General features: G+C 49.7%; 1 long non-coding RNA gene across 1 annotated transcript in view; it reads right to left on the bottom strand.

Moving 5' to 3' along the window:
• Positions 1-11,696, bottom strand: part of LOC117202602 (uncharacterized) — a 49,734-nt gene extending 38,038 nt beyond the window's left edge. Inside the window, exon 1 of the long non-coding RNA XR_004485064.2 lies at positions 11,574-11,696. This is a non-coding gene — a long non-coding RNA (uncharacterized LOC117202602). The remainder of the gene's footprint in view (positions 1-11,573) is intronic.
• Positions 11,697-16,696: the final 5,000 nt, after the last annotated feature.

Raw genomic sequence — 16,696 nt, 5'->3', positions numbered from 1 at the left:
CCTCTCCTCTGGTAGGGAAGTTTTCCCTCCAGTCTAGAGGAGGTCCATCCACCGGTACCACATCCAGCTGTTATAAACTCTTTGTATACAGCTGAGGGGGTTCAGAATTTGCCACCCCAAATACGTCACTTTGGCATAAGGGTTATTTGGAGTTGAGGTGATTGAGAAGCTGCAAAAAGAAAAACTCTGCCCTCCTCCATCTGCCTGATCCCTTTGCGAGGATGTCCCCCTCCCTCTCCTGTTCCAGGAAGGGAAGAAACAATCTTATCATCTGAGATGGTACTGACTTCAGTCTGCATAACAAACCTCACTAAGTCAGCTCTGTCCTCTCTTATTTTCCCCCACTTACCTTCCCACAACTTCCTGTCCCTAGAAATTGAAACCTGTTTTCCTTTGTCTTGTCACTTCTCCAAAAACTTATCACCCTGTGTTAACATGGCACATAAGTCCTTAAGTCTAACTGTCTCTTTGCATCTCCACTTCTTTTCTGTGCAGGGCTCTGTACACAGACATAATAAACCTTTTGCTCCTGTTAATCTGTTGTCAGTTTAATTTGCAGGTCCCTGGACAGAACCTAAGAGAGTAGAGGAAAAATTTTTCATCCCCTATACCGCGTCAAATACACCAACAGCCAACCCCCCTTTGTTCTTGTTCTGCCTCAGCAGCAACAGACACCAACCCTCTCCCCACCTATAAGATACTCAACTAGCACCCCTGTCTCCATCTTCTCTCGCAGCCTGTCCCATGGCTCCCTCAGTCACACCCTGTCTCATAAATGTCCCCTGAGGCGAGATCCCGGGACCCCAGGCCACCTGGGGCGGGGGTGTGACATTCCAGCACCAAGTGTCCAGGTGGCTGGAGCTGCACTCTGCCATGCAGCACACCCGGGGGTGATTCCATCCCAGTGCCCTCCAGCTACAATGGCCCGCACATCGCCCACGCAGGTTTCTGAAATACTGGCGGATCAGGGCAAGGGCTCAGACCCCAAAACCCCACATTCAGGGCTCTGTAGTGTGGGATGGCTGCATCATAGGGACCCCAATTAGGAGTGTGGTCAGCCTCAGTGTAGGGAGACACACTTCTGCTGTCCTTAGGAGAACACGGGTGGGTCTGCGCCCCTCCCAACCACGCACCCCAGTGGGCCCCCTTCACAGCCAGCTGGAGTACTGACTGGAATCCAAGCCCTTGTGGATCCTATCCAAGTTGGGCCAGGTCGCAATGATCCCAGACCGAGGCGCTCAGGTGACTCCTGGGACTTCCCCATTTTGCTTTTAAGGGAGAACCACTGAGTTTCAAATGAAAGGAACCAGGACTCACCAACCCAAATGTGCATGTTTGGCATAAGGGTTATTCTGAATAGAAGGCCACTGAGAACCAGCAGACTCAGGAAACGCTCTGAGAACAGGGCACAAGCATTCCTTCCATCAAGGAAATTCACATTTATAAAGGAAATGCCCACTTGTAGGGACCTCCTCTTCTCCCACACCTGGAAGAGGAGGCTACGTAACAACTCTCACCAGCAAAAAAAAAAAAAAAAAAGGCACCGACTTGAATCTGCATCACAAGCCCCACTAACCCTCTTGTTCACCGGGGCTTTCCGGACTGACTTCCCACGGCTTATCCCCGCCCCACCAACCCCTTCCCTCTGTCCAGCCCAGGACAGTATTTCAGCCCCCAATTCTCACTGCCTCCTTGAGGAATACTGCCTTATAAACTCCCACATTCCATCTTTTTTCCCCTCTTGTTAGTCTGCCTTTTCTCAGTTTAACATCTGGGTTCCAGGCACTGAACCTGAAAGGGGAGTGGGCGCTGGAGCGGGCTGCCATCCATCGTGAAAGCCATCTTGGAAACTTCAGAAATGGCGTGAGCCACTGTTAACCACAGCCAGCGTTAGCAGTTAACTTACGGCCTTACACTGAAAACTATATTCAGAATAAAGGCAGCGAATTCTCAAAACTCACTACCATTACTGTAGACCTCACTGGTTATCGTACTGCATTTACTACCATCTCTGCTCACTCTTACCCTCTCCCACCCAGAGTGTGTGCGGTGGAAACTCTCTCTGGGGTTCTTCCCGGCTGCGCGTTCACGAACATCACATCGGAAACTCAAAACTGGCCACCGTGGGAATATCTACACCACAGAAACGGCAGATGCCACCACCCAGCCTTGGGTGATTGTTTTGTTGATGGTCTAGACTTAGAAAGTGATGGGAGAAGTGTGACTCCTGCAGACCGGATGTGCAGGGGTGTGTCTGTGGTGTTGCATTGCAAAGACCGAGAGAACACTCTTCTGCATCCGAAACCCAGGACGCGATTCAGCAGAGGCTGCTGACTTCATGGAGGAAGGAGTGAGGTTCTACACACGTGGAGTTCGTAGTCTTACTCCTTAATTACAAGAAAATTCCAAGCAATACCAGAACTGCTCTCGTGTGTCGACTAGGGGAGCACGGGTGGTGGGGGAACAGGAGCCAGGCAAAAATCCACAAAAGCATCCCGTGAAGCCCTGGTCTCTCTGGAATTTACACCAAAGTCCTGTCCACTAGTATTTTTTGTTAATTGTTCGCTACATCCTGGGTATCAATTTAGCTAATAAACGTACGTGCCCGTATATGCACCTTTTGGGGGAGCCCTTGAGAACCAGGATTGTGTGCTATCTGTTATCACACGATATCAGCACAGCATCATCTTTGTTATCTGTGTACCACTGTCCTTCACATCATCTTAGATCATAAACTGTGCAGGCATGCTGGCTCTTCTTTCCCTGGAGAGCAGGGCCCTGACCATTGGCCAGTACATCCTTGCGCATGACCCTGTCACCACCCCCTGGCAGAACTCAGACCCTGAAACATTGGCTGGACTCACACCCAAAACCTAGGTGTCCAGGGGTATGGATTTTCCAGATTTTCACCTCAATTCCACAACTTGCCAAACTGGATAAACACGGCCACTTTGCACATTCAGATATCAGCAAGAGCAGTGGGCAGAGCTCCTACGAGACAGAAGAGGAAGAAAACATTGTGTCTGACCAGCAGGTCCGTGATTATGGCCGTGGTGAAGCCAGACACCCTCACTTGAGAACCAGACAAGGATGCTGTTGCTTCAGGACGTCTGCGTCCGGGCACTGTCACCACAGGAGAAAGGGTCACCCCAGCAGACCTCAGCCTCACTCATGCCTGAGTGAAGAAAAGAAGGAAGGAAGGAAGGAACTGGTGGTAACCCAGCAGGGCGTTCACAGGGACCCCAGCCCCTCCCCGAGAGAAATTCCAGAGTCACTCCCAACAGGAGCTCACCCGACACCTGCATTGCAGGCCCTCACACACGCTCCTTGACCCCAAACATGAATATGTTGAGTAAACAAACAAATGTCACTCCCAGGTACAGTCACAAGAACCCCCACCTTTTAAGATGACCCCTGTACCATAGAAGCACACAGACATTTCTATTTATAGGATGCAGTGTTGCTCCAGGAAAATCCATCAAAAAGGTGGCCTTGAAAACGGAAAGATCACCTGTACCTACCTCGTACCTCCCCTAGGCCCGCCCACCTGCTCTGCATCCTCAGGTACACACACCTGATGATGTGCCTGTGACCAATATTAGTGGCAGCTGTTCCAGAAGCAGGGACGGTGGTGGTAATTGTTGCACTACAGTACTCGCACATTGCTTTGCAATTTTAATCCTCAACCGAGTGAAATAATTCCTGGGGCCTCATCTACATTGAGACAGAACAAAAAACATCCAGCCACAGTGCAGATGAACTTGCAAAGAAGGCTGAGGAACTCGGTTCCTACACAGTCCACCCGGGACGCACAGTAGGCAGTGTACAGCAAATCCAAATCCAAACCACAGGGCTTAATTTCCCTGGAGAATAAAGGAAGACTCCCTTCTGCTTTTGTAGGACATTTACTTTAGAAAGTGTGGGAATTCCTTCTCTGTCTCTTTGAAGCGTGTGCACATCTTTTAAAGGCAGAACACACCTCTGACACTACCACAGCTCAGAATGTTTCCTGCAGACGTGGGCGTGTGTCTGAAATGTGATGGAGGAGGAAACCCCGTCTCCCTGCTCCTGGGAGGAGAGGCCCGAGTCCAGTGGGGCCTGGCTCCAAACACAAAACCGCCTCCATTATCAAGACAACAGTGATTGTTTATCTGGGACAGCTGCACGAAGGGTGAGACTCTTCTGCCTCTGCAGCCTCTCAGTGCGTCTGCCCCAACGCCACCTGTGATGCACATCACACTATGGTTTCATGCTGGGTCCAGAGTAAATGGTTTGTAGAATGTCCCCTCCCTCCTGTCACAGCCCAGGTCTGAGTGTCCCTCCACCTGTCACAGCCCAGGGTCTGAGTGTCCCCTCCCGCCACAATCCAGGGTCTGGATGTCCCCTTCCTCCTGTCACAGCCCATTGCCTTTCGACAATATTGAAAGTGACCTAAAGGTCCAGAAATCCCCTCACCCTCTGTGTCTGGGAAATGGCTTCCTGAAAAGACCCCTCCCCACAAAGACCCTGCTGAGACTCAGGAGCCCCCCTTTCCTGACCAGGCCACACAGACCCAGTCCCTCCCTGGGCTCATCAGCCAGGAGCTGACCCGCTCCTTCCCAGGATCTGTCAGAGCAAGGGCTGGTGACCCACGCATCTCCCACCTCCCTGGCCCAAACTGCAGCCGCCAGGTCAGAAGCCCTGCTCAGGGCACCTCCTGAGTTGGGGCCCTTGATCCACGTGCCGTCAGGCCACCTTTTGTGCCAACCCCTCGCCTGGGCCTTTATACTTGTGTTTATTTACTCCTCTCCACGGAGAAACCGCCTTTGCCCCAACTCTCCAGATGCTTCCAGACCTTGTCAGGAATTCTCTCTGTAGTCATAGTCCCCCCTCTACAGCAATAGTCCTCCCCTATTGTTATATCCCCCCTCTACAGTAACAGTGCTCCTCTACTGTTATAGACTCCACTCTCTAGTAACAGTCCCCCCTCTAGTTACAATGCTGCTCTATTATCATAGTCCCCCCTCTGCAGTAATAGTCCTCCTCTATAATAGTAGCCTCTGTACAGTAATAGTCCCCCCTCTACAGTGATAGACCTCCCTCTATTTTAACAGTCTCGCCTGTACTATAATAGCTCCCTCTCAACAGCAACAGTCGTCCTCTATTGTAATAGTGCCCCCTCTATGGTAAGAGTTCCCTCTCTACAGAAATAGTGCTGCCTCTATTGTAATAGGCCCTCTCTACAATGGTCCCCCTCTGTTGTAATAGTCCCTCCCCCTACTAGCACACTCTCATCCCCTTGTTATAATCCCCCTTCCTCCTCGCAATAATTCTTTTGAAATGAAAGTCTCCTTTCTAACCCAGACTTGATTTTATTTTATAGGCCTAAAGGGACTGCAAGGATGACATAAAGCAAAACACTTATTGCAGGCCCCAGGCGTGGGTGGTGCAGAGGCGCCTGTGGATGTATGTCCCCCATCATGTAGGGCACCTGTGTGTCTGTGTCACCACTGTGGGGACACCTGTAGGTGTGTGTCTGCATCCCCATCACAGAGGAGACCTCTCCCCAAACACAAGTCACACGACACTCAGGGTGTCTTGCCAACTCCCGTCCCCATGTCCCCAGGCCTCTCCCCATAATTCAGGTCACTTGAGCACTGAGTGTCATGTTCCTTCCTGTCCCACATCCCCCAGTTTCATCAGAATCTGGGTCACTTTGTAACAAGTCCCTCATCCTCCCATTTGCCCCCACCTGAGAAGGTCATGGGTTTGTCCATGGTGGGAAGAAAATCGTCCCATCCCCGTGGACACCAATCCTGCACCTGCCAGGCACTCACCTCCTCCCAGGTGCACAGGTGTGAGTTACCCACCCTCTCCCTCGACCGCAGACCCCAGCTCTCTGGTTTCCAAGTACAGATTCAGGTGTGCTCAGCAGTAGCGCAATCCCAGAACCGGCCAGGCGATCCCCACTCCCCAGGTGCAGCCCCAACCTTGAGCCCTGGGACAGCACCCCTGGGAGTAGGCCAGGTGCCCCCCGCACACCCCGATGCCTTCCCCACCCAGCCCTTCCTCAGCTGGATCCACTCCACCCTCTGCCTCCTCAGTCAACACGGGACTCAGGTGGGCACAAGGAGACACTTTCACAAAATGCAGCGGGTGTGAGATGAGCTAAGGGCCCAGTCCCGCTGACCCTCCTGGATGGCCAAGGTGAGACATCTGAGCCGCCAACCTGTGACCATGGCAGGAAGGCTCCTTCTGTGACCACGCTCACCTGCAGGTGGTGGCTGGCACAGAGTAGACACTCAGGAAATAGCTCTCAGGTAAAGGAATGGATGGGCGTGCTCTCTGCTGGCAAACCCACTGGAGTTCCCATCGTCCTCCTCACCTGGGCCCCCGGACGCTCAGCGGGCTCCCCAAGCGCTCGCCAGGCCCCCAAATGCTCACCAGCCCCCCGGAATGCTCAGCGGGCTCCCCAAATGCTCGCCAGGGCTCCAGGAATGCTCAGCGGGCTCCCCAAGTGCTCGCCAGGCCCCCCCAAATGCTCACCAGCCCCCTGAATGCTCACCAGGCCCCTGAATGCTCAGTGGGCTCCCCAATCTCCAGGCCCCCAGAATACTCTGCGGGCCCTCGAACACTCAGCAGTCTCCCCGAATGGTCACCAGGCCTCCTGCACTCACTGGGCCCCCCAAATGTTCACCAGTCTCCCCAAACACTCAGCGAGCTCCCAAGATGCTCACTGGGCCAATCAAGTACTCATCAGGCCCCCTGAACGTTCAGTGGGCTCCCCAGGTGCTCACCCACACCCACCTGCCCAGATTGGATGGCCCTGTCCCCGCAGCATAAGGACAGGAAAGGAGGCCTCAGCCTACCAGTTCCTGCCTGACCCAGACCTGTCCTACCGACTAGGTTAGTGGCCCAGCGGACAGTGGGCTTGTCAACGCCCCCTGTGAGCCACTGTCCAGGGGCTCCTGCCGGCTCAGCGGCTCTGACCCAGCGGGTCTCCTACCCTCTACGCTGGGAACACCGGAGCCTGCGAGTGGAGGCTTCCCCCCGGCCCCCACCCCCCACGCCGCCCTCCATGCTCTCCTGCTGCCCCTCCAGCCCCTGGGTCCCAGGAAGGAAGGAGGAGTCTGGACCCGAGGGGAGCGCGGACCACCCTTCACCACCGCCCCATCTCGAGCCTCTGAACTGAGACAGGCAGGCGGTACTCACCACGACAGCTGACTTCGGAGAGTTTCCGGCTGCAGCTCCGCCTGTCTGCCAGTCCCCCGGCACTTGCCGAAACACTCCTGCGCCGTGATTGGATGTGAACCTCCCACTCCTGTGAGGGTGTGGGAGGAGCCACCTCCCAGAGCTGACCTGCCCCAAGCGCAACACAGGGAGCAAATCCCCAACTCAAGAAGGGACGTCATTGTGGGGACAGCACTGCCCAGCTGGAGGGTCCACGGATCCTCTCCGCAGGGACCAGGAGCTGAGAAGTGGAGAAAGGGAGCCACTACTCCCTCCGAAGACTTAAATGTGTTCTCTATTTTAACACAAAACTTCGCATTACAACACCCTCGTCAAATCAAAGAGTCAAAATAAAATTGGAAAGGGCAGATTACACCTGAATTGATGCAGCCTTCCTAACAGCCAAAGAAGATGCTATCGACGGTGCCGCTGTTGTCTATGAAGAAAACAAAAGGAGGCTCACCAGCCTCCCTATCGTCACTGTGTACTCTGAACATTCCAGGTCTCCTCACTGTTTGCACAGTTTGAGATAAAAAGACAAAGCACCTCAGCCTCCTGAAAGATAAGCCATTGTTGCATTTCACCAAAGCCAGATCTTTCTAAAGATATCCATAGCATGTTGGAGGTAGAGAGGATATTACACTCATCAAATCCAGTATCCTCCAGGTGGCCTATGTGATGCTAACAGCTTTCTCAGAAGAGAGGGTCTGTAGTCAACACTATCTATGGCTCGTTGTTGTTTTTCTGACCCCACAGACTTCTCAGAGCCTCGTGGTTGCTAAAATTCAGTTTTATACATTTTACAATATTAATAGAATGCATATCACAATATATAATAAATACTATAGATAAACTTTAATATTTATCATGTTAAAATTCTTATGTCATGTACATAATATACTATGATATATCTCTTAGATATTATCTATATAAACTTTAATATTATACTTTGGGGGGGGCGTTGGTTTTTTTTTTTTTGCCACCAATCGCGGCTTGTGGGAGTTTAGTTCCCTGACCAGAGACTGAACCCGGGCCCTTGGCAGTGAGAGCAGAGTCCTAACCACTGGACATCCAGGGAATTCTAATATTATAGCTTGAAAACCCCATGGAGTAAGCAGGTTTTTTTTTTTTAACAAGTTTCCTGACCCCAGAAGCGCTGTTACAAAGACGGTTTTTAGAGCACCCTGAGTAATACAGATGTAGTCCAATTGCCTTGTTTAACAGCTTAAGAAACAGAGACACAAGATTGATGCCAATTTCCCAGGGGCAGTGCCAAGATCAGGACACAAATATCCTAATTCCCAGTGTCCTTTCTTCTCTGCCACTGAACTTCTTCCTAATGAATACTGGTCTCTGGACTTGGACAAAAGGCCTGTGCAGGTATCTATTCAAGAAATCTGATCCCTCAAGTTGGAATGTAACGTCTGACATAAATGATGTATTTAATCCCCATAAACTATGCACTAAACATTATGTAGAGTTTTGGATTTGGGTTATAATTGGGGTATTCATATATCCCAATTCATACGTCACGTGCCCAGGTTTGCAGCAGGAGCCCAGCTTGGTCAGGTGCCAAGCATTACCTCACCTGTGATTTACGGCACTTCCCCAAGGCTTCTTTTACGTCAATCACCCAACGTTTACGGCCGGTGACCCTGCTTTACGGCACAACCCCCAGGCTTTGTTTACATCAATTTCCCGGGTTTTGCGTCATCCGACCCTGGTTTACATCACCTGGCGCTGCTTTACAGCACCTGACCGTGCTTTACGGCACAATCACAGGCTTTGTTTATATCAATTTCCCAGGCTTTATTGTCACCTAACCCTGATTCATGCCACGCCTGCCCCTCAATCCTGCAAAAGTTGGAGGAGTTCAAAAACTGGAACTTCCTGTTGATTCCAGGGCCTAACATAGCTTTTGGCATAGAGGCTATCAGTGATTGTTCAACAGACGGATAAGTGAGAACCTTCTGCTGAGGGGAGGAGTCTGGGGATGTAGGACCCTATGGGGCCTTTCTGAGACAGGCCTTCCCCCGTATCCTCTGCTTTAGCTCCTCTCTTAAGTCCTTAGATGATAGTATTTAATGCACATTTCCTGAGTTTTGCAGATCTGAACCCCCGGCCCCGCCCACCACCACCAGGTGGAAGAACTACTTGATGACCATGAGCACATAGCCCCAGGCCTCCGGGAGCCTAAGGCTTGATAATGTTAACCCCGGTGACACCACCCTGCTACCTCACCATCAGCCAGAGAACTGTGCACAAGCTGATCACATACCATTTGATCCACCCCTCCCTCACCTGGCTTTTAAAAATGCTTTGCTGAGGGCTTCCCTGGTGGCGCAGTGGTTGAGAGTCAGCCTGCCGATGCTGGGCACGCGGGTTCGTGCCCCGGTCTGGGAAGATCCCACATGCCGCGGAGCGGCTAGGCCCGTGAGCCATGGCCGCTGAGCCTGCGCGTCCGGAGTCTGTAGCTCCGCAACGGGAGAGGCCACAACGGTGAGAGGCCCGCGTACCGCAATAAAAACAAAACAAAAAAAAATGCTTTGCTGAAACTCTTCGGGGACCTCGGGGTTTTGGGGGGCATGAGCCACGTCTCCTTGCACAGCCCTACAATACACCCTTCTCTGCTCCAAACTCCGTTTCGGTTTGTTTGGCCTCACTGTGCATCAGGCACATGAACTTGTGCTAACAGGGACAGGAGAAAGAGGCTCAGACGGCAAGGGAGAAGGAAGTTTGCGGAGAACTCTCAAGAGAACGGGCACAAGGATGAGCACAGCCTGCGCACCAAAACACCACGGTTTTTACATGCTCCGTATTCACGACCCCCAGCACCATTTTCCAGATGCCAAAACCCACGCAGGCCTGCAGCTTGAAAACTCCAAGCCCAAGAGTGAAGCCAGGTATTTCTGGGTCTAGAGTTCTGCCTCTAGAGAAACAAAGGGCAGTCAGACCGCAGAAAGCCTGTTAGGCTGTCCGGCCAGTGGGCCACCTGGCCAGGCTAGAAGTGCCCCATCAGGTGCTGAAGGCAGACCTATGTCGCCTCTACGAGGCGAGGCAATTTGGGCCGCAGAGTCAGAGGAGCCCGGTAATGAACCCCTCCTCTCTGCACGTCCTTGGGGTTCTGCCAACCCCATAGATCCGGAGAAAACTCTAATTTGAAAAGATACATGTACCCCAAAGTTCATAGCAGCACTAGTTACAAAAGGCAAGTCATGCAAGCAACCTAAATGTCCATCAACAGAGGAATGGATAAAGATGTGGTATATATCTACTATGGAATATCAGTCATAAAAAAGAATGAAATAATGCCATTTGCAGCAACATGGATGGACCTAAAGATTATCATACTAAGTGAAGTAAGTCAGAAAGAGAAAAACAAATACCATATGATGTCACTTATATATGGAATTTAAAATATGGCACAAGGAACTTACTTACAAAAAAGAAACAGACTCACAAACAGAGAACAAACTTACAGTTGCCAAAGGAGAAAGGGAGGGGAAGGATAAATTAGGAGTTGGGGAGTAGCAGATACAAACTACTAAATATAAAATAAACAAGTCCTAATGTAGGGGGGAAAAATCAGGAGAAAGAGCCTCCCCCCAGCGTGTGTGTGCACACTCTCACACACTCTACTCTCACACACACACTTAAACCAGCCCAGAGAAAGAGCCCAGGCACTGACTTTGATGTCACAATGATCAGGATCTTAAAAGCAATTACATTGCCAGGCATTGTGCTAATACAACTATTGAAATCGCTAGTCGAAAACACTTAATTGAATAACTTAGACTGATCTAAAAGCTGATTTAAAATTAACCTGGCACGTGCATACCATCTAAATAATTACTCTCTCCTATGATCTAGTCTCTCATTAAAATCAAATTTCATTAGAAGAAATTATACATTTTGTACCATGATTGGGAAGAAGCCACATTCACTCACCTGCTGATGAAAGTGGAGGGTTATCATTAGAGCTAAAGGGGAAATGAGTGTCCCGCCTTCCCAGGTGCAGTGAGATCCGTCTCTGCAACAAACCACCCTCCCTCCCATTTTTCCCTCAGGAAATGATGGAAACCTATTAAAATTGCATCAACTGAGAACCCCAAACCAATAGGTGCCTGAGTGGGAAGGAGGGGCCGTGGGGCTGGGGGGGTTTCGCAGGAGCACCTCAAACTCAGAGGAAACTCAATAAGCCGGCATCTAACGCATTTCTCCACAGGTAAGAAAACCCAGGCCAAGGGGGAAAGGGGCTTGTTGGAGACCAAACACCAAGTCGGCGGCAGGAGTGGAAGCAGAAGTTATTTTCAGGAGAAAGCTCCCCCCAGACCCCCCCTCAAACACTTCTCCTTTCAACTCACAGTTTCCTGCCACACGCCGGACCAGAGGAGCTCCTCACGCAGCGCGTTGCTCCGCAGAGGAGCTTTTGGCTTGGACCAGGCTCCTTAGGCCACGCCCAGGGGTGGTCCCAGGCTGCTGAGGAGTTTTCTCTCGTTCGCAAATGTAGCCAGCTGCCTGCCATTGGCTAATCTGGGCCCGCTTGAAGAGGCCCACGTGTGGGAGGAGGGTCGTGACTGCCCCGCCGTCCGACGTGCCTGAGGATCCAGGCGGGAACCTCTTAGCCAGTGTCTGAGCACCGGGCGCTGTGTCCTGGTTTTTTGGAAACCTTTGCAGTGACCTTGATAATATTTTATAAGTGGATCTCCCACTCCGCATATTTATGAGATAAAGAATTTCCCCCCCCCCTTAAAATTCAAGAGGGACATTCTCTTAGAATGAACAGGAAGACACAGGATGCTCCCAAATGATCTATTACTTGGAGGATTTTAAAATTCTAGCGAGAAAATGTAACGGAGCAGGACGCTATGGGGCCTTCCCGGGACAGGCCTTCCGCCGTATCCTCTGCTTTATTTCCTCTCTGAAGTCCTTAGATAATAGTATTTGATGCACATTTCCTGAGTCGTTTCACAGATGTGAAACCCGCCCCCCCCACCAGGTGGAAGTACTACTTGATGACCATGAGCACGTAGCCCCAGGCCATCTGGAGCCTAAGGACTGATAATGTTAGCCCTGTGGCACCGCCCTGCTACCTCACCATCAGCCAATCAGAGAACTGTGCACAAGCTGACCACACACCCTGCAACCCGACCCCACCCCACCCCACCCCCTGGGCTTTAAAAATGCTTCGCCAAACCCTCCCGGGAGCTTGAGGCTTTGGGGGACGTGAGCCGCCTCGACTCCTTGCATGGCCTTGCAATAAACCTTTCTCTACTCCAAACTCCAATGTTTCAGTTTGTTTGACCTCACTGTGTGTCGGACACAATAACTTGCGTTAACAAAACACTCATTCTCTTCACCCTCTTGGGCATCAGCACCAGGTGGGAAATGGCTGCACTCCTTATTTAACCCTCCGATTTCTCCAGAACCTTTCCTTCAAGGAGAAATCTCTGGGCTCTGCAGGGACTGTGAGTGGTGACAGGTAACTCTGAGACTGATAATCTGGAGGAAAAGAGACAAGGTCTGGAAGCATCTGGAGAGTTGGGGCAAAGGCGGTTTCTCCGTGGAGAGGAGTAAATAAACACAAATATAAAGACCCAGGCGAGGGGTTGGCACGAAATGTGGCCTGACGGCACGTGGATCAAGGGCCCCGACTCAGGAGGTGCCCTGAGCAGGGCTTCTGACCCGGCGGCTGCAGTTCGGGCCGGGGAGGAGGGGGACGCGTGGGTCACCAGCCCTTGTTCTCACAGATCCTGGGAAGGAGCGGGTCAGCTCCTGGCTGATGAGCCCGGGGAGGGACTGGGTCTGTGTGGCCTGGTCAGGAAAGGGGGGCTCCTGAGTCTCAGCAGGGTCTTTGTGGGGAGGGGTCTTTTCAGGAAGCCATTTCCCAGACACAGAGGGTGAGGGGATTTCTGGACCTTTAGGTCACCTTCAATATTGTCGAAAGGCAATGGGCTGTGACGAGAGGGAGGGGACACGCAGACCCTGGGCTGTGATGGGAGGGAGGGAACACTCAGACCCTGGGTTGTGACAGGAGGAGGGACATTCAGACCTGGGCTGTGACGGGAGGGAGGGGACATTCATACACCTTGGTCACACCCAGGACATCCTCACATCCTGTCCTCTAACCTGTAGCCCCCGAGGTCACACTCAGAATGTCATCACATCCTGTTATCTGACCACTGGATGTCATCGTCACAGTCAGGACATCCTCTGGTCCCCTGTGAGGGTCACTATTATTCCTGTTATTATGATTCTAGTTTGGGGTATTTTCTCAATTCATATTTATGTCACATAAGAGCTTAGAAAACTGAGAACCTTATTTTGTAGTCAAAATCTTTCTCTCCTTAGGTCTTCTGGCTTTCAGCAGAAAATCATCAGGTTTGTAAGTCATTCATGTGGCTTCTGAGAAATGGGACTACTGTGATTGATGTCTTGGCTGCAAAATACCCAGTCTGCTCAGAATATGGTAGAGAGATGAGGAAGCATGAGTATCCAAACAGTCTTATGATCCGAATTAGATCTCCTAAAATTCACATGTTGAAATCTTAACCCCCAGTACCTCAGAATGTGACTGTATTTGGAGATAGGGCTTTAAAGGGTGTACTTTACTTAAAATGAGGTCATTGGGATGGGTCCTAACTCAATTAAGAAGCAGAAATTAGGACACAGGCATGTACAGAGAAAAGACCACGTTAGGATACAGGGAGAAGGTTGCCATCTTCAAGCCAAGGAGAGGGACCTCAGAAGAAATCAACCCTGCTGACACCTTTTTTTTTTTTTGGCCATGCCACGTGGCATGTGGGATCGTAGTTCCTGATCAGGGATCGAATTCGTGCCCCCTGCAGTGGAAGCAAAGAGTCCTAACCACTGGACTGCCAGGGAATTCCCCAACCCTTCTGACACCTTGATCTCAGACTTCCAGCTTCCAGACTTGAGAGAAAAACTTCTTTTTCGAAGCCACCCAGCCTGTGGTATTTGTAAATTCAGCCCGAGCAAACTAAAATACATAGGTATCGCCTGGAAGCAGAGTCCCACCTCTTCCCACACACAGGTGAGATGGTTGCCTTGAAAATGTGATATTTTTGGTCAGAGAAACGTTCAACTGGCTTCTCAGCTCCTGTGCTGATGTAATATGTTGGCAGTATCTTTAGCATGCTTCCTAGAAGAAGGATCAGTGAATAAGCACCTTGATAAAGAAATAGCATCCAAATAAACGGGTGTTTCTTTTCACAGACGCCATCCATTGTGCATGGGAACAGTTCTTCTGGTCCGTTTTCTTTTCTTTTTCTTTTTTTAATAAATTTATTTATTTTATTTATTTATTTTTGGCTGCATTGGGTCTTCATTGCTGTGTGTGGGCTTTCTCTAGTTGCGGTGAGCCGGGGCTACTCTTTGTTGTGGTGCGCAGGCTTCTTATTGCAGTGGCTTCTCTTGTTGTGGAGCATGGGCTCTAGGTGCACGGGCTTCAGTAGTTGCAGCACAGGGGCTCAGTAGTTGTGGCTCACGGGCTCTAGAGTGCAGGCTCAGTAGTTGTGGCCCATGGGCTTAGTTGCTCCGTGGCATGTGGGATCTTCCCGAACCAGATATCGAACCCGTGTCCCCTGCATTGGCATGCAGATTCTTAACCACTGCACCACAAGGGAAGTCTATGTATCTATATTTTTAAAGGATTTTTTTGAGCAGTTTTAGGTTCACAGAAAAATTGAGACGAAACAGAGATTTTGCACATTTGTTACAGCTAAGGAATCTACATTGACACATCATTATCAACCAAAATCCATACTTTACATTAGAGTCTGTTCTGGGTGTTGTACATTCTATGGGTTTGGACAAATGTATAATGACATGTATCCACCATGACAGTATCATAGACAGCATTTTCACTGCCCTAATAAACCTCTGTAATATTATATTTTTAACTATAGAGATCATACACATTGTACAATAATATGTTTTTTCAGTTGACTATCTTTTTTTTTTTTTTTTTCAGTTGACTATCTTGGTCTCTACACATCAATAAATTTTATCTCACCTAATACCTGAAACATGATATAAAATTTCCAAATGTTCCAATTATGTGTTTTATAGCTGGTTGTCCAAATTAGTATCTAATCCAGAACCACACAAATGCTTGTGTTTCAATAATTTTTTGTGTTTTGAACAGGTCTATTTCAGTCTAATAAGTACCTTCATTAAGGTTTGGTTCTGAGGTTTTGTCTTGTTCTTTTGTTTGGAACATGTTCTTTTGTTTCTTCGTTTTGCTTGACTCTCTGTTGGTTTCTATGCATTAGATAAAGCAGCCAGACTTAAAGCAGTGGCCTCCTGCAGGAGATGGGCCTGACCGTTCAATCCTGCCTCACTCTTGTTGTCTCTCAAACCTCAGTGATTGTCCAAGCAGCCTATTTTATTTTCAATAGCTTGTAGTAGATGAGGGTGTGCTAAGACCAGTCGGTGTTCCAAAGCAGGGGAATCTCAGTCAGAACCTAGATTCAGGCTGATTGGAAGCCAGACCCTCAGGCAGAAGATTTTAAAACTTGCAAAAATAAACAGTGCTGTGGGGCTGAAAGCATAGGCCAGAGCCAGGTGGTGTAGAGGTGTCCCCTGGAGGCAGCCTCAGTTTTATAGACCCATATTTTTATTTCCCTGGTAACAAGCTAGTCATGATTTATTTTTATTTGGTAGTGTCTTATTATTTTCAGTTAAGTTGTCTGAAATTATTTTTAATGCTATGAGTAAGCAAGCTCCAAATACCATAACTAAGTGAGGTTTGATGTTTGCTTCAATATAAAACTGACACATGACTGCAGACTATTAGGAGACACTCAAAGTCAATCCAGGGATTTGAGATCAAGCGGCTAGCAAGTTAAACCCTAAAATTCACCATGGTCAATTTTCAGGATGCTGAGCCATTTTAAGTAATACAGACGAGATTTATGCAAAACCAGAGCACCAAACCGCAGTCTGAAAATATTAAACGGAAAATTCCAGAAATAAACAATCCATAAATTTAAAATTGTGAGCCTTTCTGAGTAGCGTGATGAAATCTCACGCCCTCCTGCTCTGTCCCAGCTGTTATTCAGCTAGCAGCCGTCGTAGTTGTCAAATCGACTGTCACTGTGTTACTGAACCACACTTGGGTCCACTTGCCCACGGACAGTAAAACCAATCTACTTGACACCGGGTTATGGTGAAGGAAAGTGTAGTGTTTATTGTAAGGCATCAGACAAGGAGTCCAGGACAGCTAATGTTCAAAAACACCTGAACTCCTCCGTGGGTTTCAGGGAGCATTTTAAAAGGCAAGCTGAGGAAGGGGAATCCCAGGGTAGGTGATCAGCTCGGACACAATTCTCTGATTGGTTGATGTGAGGTAAGAGGGCGGTGTCACAGGGGTTAACATTATCAATACTGAGGCTCCTGTCAGTCTGGGGGCTACGTGCTCATCATGGTCATCAAGTAGTTAACTTCTTCCATTTAGTGGTGGTTT

The sequence above is a fragment of the Orcinus orca genome, chromosome 20 (assembly GCF_937001465.1).
Source record: "Orcinus orca chromosome 20, mOrcOrc1.1, whole genome shotgun sequence".
Lineage (NCBI taxonomy): Eukaryota > Metazoa > Chordata > Mammalia > Artiodactyla > Delphinidae > Orcinus > Orcinus orca.
This window is presented reverse-complemented; position numbering and strand designations above follow the sequence as displayed.